The sequence below is a fragment of the Octopus bimaculoides genome, chromosome 3 (genome assembly GCF_046866305.1).
Source record: "Octopus bimaculoides isolate indiv1 chromosome 3, ASM4686630v1, whole genome shotgun sequence".
NCBI classification, from domain to species: Eukaryota; Metazoa; Mollusca; class Cephalopoda; order Octopoda; family Octopodidae; genus Octopus; species Octopus bimaculoides.
In genome coordinates this window covers 111180587-111185586 of record NC_142930.1, presented here as the reverse complement: position 1 = coordinate 111185586, position 5000 = coordinate 111180587, and positions in this window count along the sequence as shown.

Below are 5000 nucleotides of genomic sequence, written 5' to 3'. Positions count from 1 at the left end.
TTGAAATCAAGAAGAAGCTTCCTGGGCAATGTCCAGCCCTTAATAATATCATGCAAAGAAACCAAGCCCAGATCTGGATGGAAAACGTCAGGAATAACCCTTAATCCACTGTCATAGGAATTTCCCTTGTTGAAGACCTTCTTCCTGTCTCAGAAGCACTATGGATTCAGGTGAAGACACTCAGCTGCCTGAGAACAAGAATGAGATGATCAAAAGTTGTTTTGGTTGGCTGGGAGCTACAAGACTGGATTAACCATTTGTGAATGTGAAGAAGCAGACCATACAATGGAACTCTGCCTTGTTTGCTTTCTCTCTCTCTCTCTCTCTCTCAAAAGACCTCGCAGAGTTTGATAAAAATTCAGAAAACTGTGTAAAGATATGAGCAAACTATCATGTAACCATTACATTACACTTAGAAGAATTGAGAGAAGGTATCATATATTAGGGTAGACTAGTGGTTGAGGGTACCTGTGGAAGAGGTAGACCCAGGAATACTTGCGATGAGGTGGTGAAGCACGACCTCTGAACATTAGGCCTTACCGAGGCAATGACTAGTGACCGTGACCTTTGGAAATATGCTGTGTGTGAGAAGACCCGGCAAGACAAGTGAGACCATAATCTGTGGCCTTTACCAGGGGTGTAGCCAGCCCACGTATGAGTACCTTTCCTTCTTTGGACATGAAACCCTGCTTGCGAAGACCTGTTGAGGCAAGTGAAATCCATTCCCAAGGCTTTGGTTGGCCTGAGGCTATAGGGGGTTCCTATAAGGTTATTATCCACCCCTGATTGGAACTCTCCCGTATGACATGTACGCATGCTCAATGACTTGCTTTAACAGTTGCAATCAGCTGAATGCACATTGCCAGTGACCTTTGACATAATTACCCACACTCTGTGGTCAGGATTCTTTTTTTGGTTTGATGTCGGTATTGAAGGGATTACCAGACACCGGACAATACAGTGAGAGCAGCTTTCACTCACATCGTGGTATTCGATGCTGTGTACGTATCTGTCGTGGTAAAATATGCCACTCCTTAACTGTTGCTTTGCTTTCATCCGTAGCACGAGGTAATTATAAATGCCATTATCTGTGAAATTCGGCAACTTACAAAGATCAGGCAATACTTCACGAAGAGGAGATATAAGCTTCTGCTTATTTCTGTCTGAAGTATCGTCCGATACTTCAGACTTATCGTCCGATGAATTTACTTTGTTGACATTCTTCATCGACAGAATTTTTATACCTTTCAACCTTTCAATCAAGTCCGCCTTTCTTCCAGTAACATACTGTCCATATAATCTTAAATATTTCTTTAACTCAGGCACAGTAAGTACTTCGATAGCTGAATCATCAAGCTGCTTTATATTCATGATAAGACGTAAAACAATAACAATGGCGTGGGTAGTCTGCGGAAGTTTAATTGTCTACATGGAGCGCCACCTAGCCAAGGGAGATAACCTACTTATAGGGAAGCCCTATAGTAGAAGACACTCACCCAAGGATTCATGCAGTCGGATTGGACACAGAACCAAGTGGCCGAGAAATAAACTGCCTTCCATACTACCACACCTGTCTCTATATATTGAGAAAACCTCAACCCGTCTAATTCAAATATTCAACCAGTAACCATCTAATCAATATATTCAAACTGTGCTCTCTCTTGTCGTCTACCAAATAACAATCTGTCTAGTGAAATTATGGAAAGTTTTGCTGCAAAGTAACCATTGTTGCTTTTATTAAATGATATAAAATTAATATAAATTACCTGTGACAAGCAAAATTATTGAGTAGAAGTCGGGAAAAAATGAAGCAGATGATAGGTGTTTGATGGAGATGATGTAGAGAGCTTTTTAACTCACTTCTCACTTTGACAAGTTATTTCCTTCGTCAAGAGAGCACTTCCCTTTTATATTTGTATACAGCATGCTTATTCCTGCTTTTACTTCGTCTCATCCTTATGTATATATGTACGTATGTATATATGTATGTATGTACGTATGTATTTGTGTATGTATGCATGTATGTATATATATGAGTGTGTGTTTATGTATGTAATGTATGTAATATAATGTATGTATGCATACATGTATGCTATATAATTATGTGTATGTGTGTATGTCTGTGTATAACACATATCTGTATGTCTGTCTGTGTATTTGCACATCAGTCTTTACATCCTCCCATCTCTCTCTCTCTCTCTCTCTCTCTCTCTCTCTCTCTCTATATATATATATATATATATATATATATATATATATATATATATATATATATATATGTGTGTGTGTGTGTGTGTGTGTGTGTTCCTTGTCGTGGAAGAGCGTAGGCTCAAAATGTTAAAGACTTTTTCACTTCCTGAGCATTATACTAATACATCTATTTGTTGTCTACACAACCTGTTCTTTTGTTTTTTTTGTGTGAATTCTCCCTATATATATATATATATATATATATATATATATATATATATATATATATATATATATATATATATATATATAAACATGCACACACATACACACACACACATATATGGATGTATAAATATACATTAGATCCCTGCAACACTCAGCCTGAGCACATGGCTATCTATGCTCTTGAACAGAGGAATGCTGGAATTCTACTGTGGTAGATGTGCTCAATTCTTTCTTTGTCTTTTTGTTTTAATGTGTGTGTGTGTATGTGTGTGTGTGTGTTTGTGAAACAGAAAAAAATATGAAACTGTTAATAAGATATTTAGTTTCACCTTCAATTACATAAGGAGTTTATTAGTTACATAATGCAAATTACACAAACAAAACTTAATGTCAAATACTATGTGTAATAGTTACACATCTCTGATGATTTGTTGACAATGTATCTTGAGTATGTATTGCATTATATAATCAATAATCATTTTATATTAATGAAATGTATGTAAGATGATGCAACTAAATGGCTTATAAACAAGATCTCAGTTTTTGTCTTAAAAGCGCATACCCTGATATCACACCTCTGCCATCCTATCTTTTTTGCTGGGGTACCCATGTATCTTCTCTACAGTAAGATAGCTGTTCCTGTCCCTCTTTTCTACTTTGAACTCTCTACACTTGCTATAAGCCACCTTTCTCAATACTACACCCCACTCTATGAAGCGGGTTTTGTCTTGCAAAATACTTAGTGACTCGACTGGTGTTGGTGCTATCATAAAAGCACCCAATACACTGTAAAGTGGTTGACACTTGAAAGGGCATCCAGTCATATAATCATGCCAAACTAGGCGCTGGAGATTAACACAGCCCACAGATTAGTCAGATCCTGTCAAATCATCCAACATGAAAGACTGATATTAAATGTTGTTGTTGTTGATGATGACACAGTGGTAGTGGTGGTAGTGCTTGTAGAAATCGTAGTGGTATTGTTGTTGCTGGTGGTGGTGGTGGTGGTAGCGCTGGTAGCGGCGGCAGCGGTGACAACCGTAGCAGCAGCAGTAGTAGTAGTAGTAGTAGTAGTAGTAGTAGTAGTAGTAGTAGTAGTAGTATGGTGTTATACGTGATGGCGACTGCACAGTTTCCATCTACTAAAATCCCCTCACAAAAGCATTGGTCAACCAGGCCTATAACCAGATAGCACTTGACCAATGTGTTACGTATTATAGCAGAGATTGAACCATAACCATGAGGTTTCAAATAAGACTTGCCAACCAAACAATCACACCTGTACTTCTGGTACATACTTTTGATCGTCATATGTTTATTTCTCTTTATGGCTTGTCCGGAATCTTTCCCCAACTCAAAAGGTCTTCATCTGGAATGGTTCCCATTCCCTTCAAGCATTCATAGCTGAATATTAACTGAAGCATCAAACATACAATAATTAAACCTTCTCACACTGTGCCAATTCGTCAGTTAACTATATAAGACAGTATCTTGCAATGAAATGAGGTATCAACTTAGAGTGCTCAACACTTGCTTTGTTATATTACTTCGTATAGAGCTACAGTGCTACGGAATATATCTGTAAATAAGGCAGTGGGCTGGCAGAAACGTTGGCACACCGGACAAAATGCTTAGTGGTATTTCGTCTGTTTTTACATTCTGTGTTCAAATTCCGCCAAGGTCGACTTTGTCTTTCATCCTTTCAGGGTTAATAAATAAGATGCCAGTTGCGTACTGGGGTCGATCTAATCGACAGGGCCCTTCCCCCAAAATTTCAGGCCTTGTGCCTAGAATAGAAGAGAATGTTTATAGGTAGCAAGCTGGCAGAAACGTTAGCGCACCGGGAAAAATGCGTCGTGGTATTTCGTCTGCCGCTACGTTCTGATTTCAAATTCTGCCGAGGTCGATTTTGCCTTTCATCCTGTGGGGGTAGAATAAATAAGTACCAGTTATGCACTGGGGTCGATGTAATCAACTTAATACCTTTGTCTGTCCTTGTTTATGCCCTCTATGTTTAGCCCCTTGTGAGCAATAAAGAAATAAGAAACGTTAGCATGTCGGGCGAAATGCTTAGCGGCATTTCATCTGCTGCTACGTTCTGAGTTCAAATTCCACTGAGGTCGACTTTGCCTGTCATTCAGTGCCGCTGGACAGGCTCCCATGCAAGTGGCACATAAAAAATACCTTTTTGAGTATGGCCATTGCCAGTACCGTGTGACTGGCCCTCATTTTAGCGTGCGTCTGGCAAGTAAAAACGCCCACTACACTCTCGGAGTGGTTGGCGTTAGGAAGGGTATCCAGCTGTAGAAACTCTGCCAGATCAGATTGGAGCCTGGTGCAGCCTGCTGGTTTGCAAGTTGTCAGTCAAATCGTCCAGCCCATGCTAGCATGGAAAGCGGATGTTAAACGACAATGATGATGATGAGATATATGTATGTATGTATATATATATATATATATATATATATATATATATATATATATATATATATATATATATATATATATATATATATATATATATATATATATATATATATATACTATACGTATCTATACTATATATAAAACAGAGATGTGTG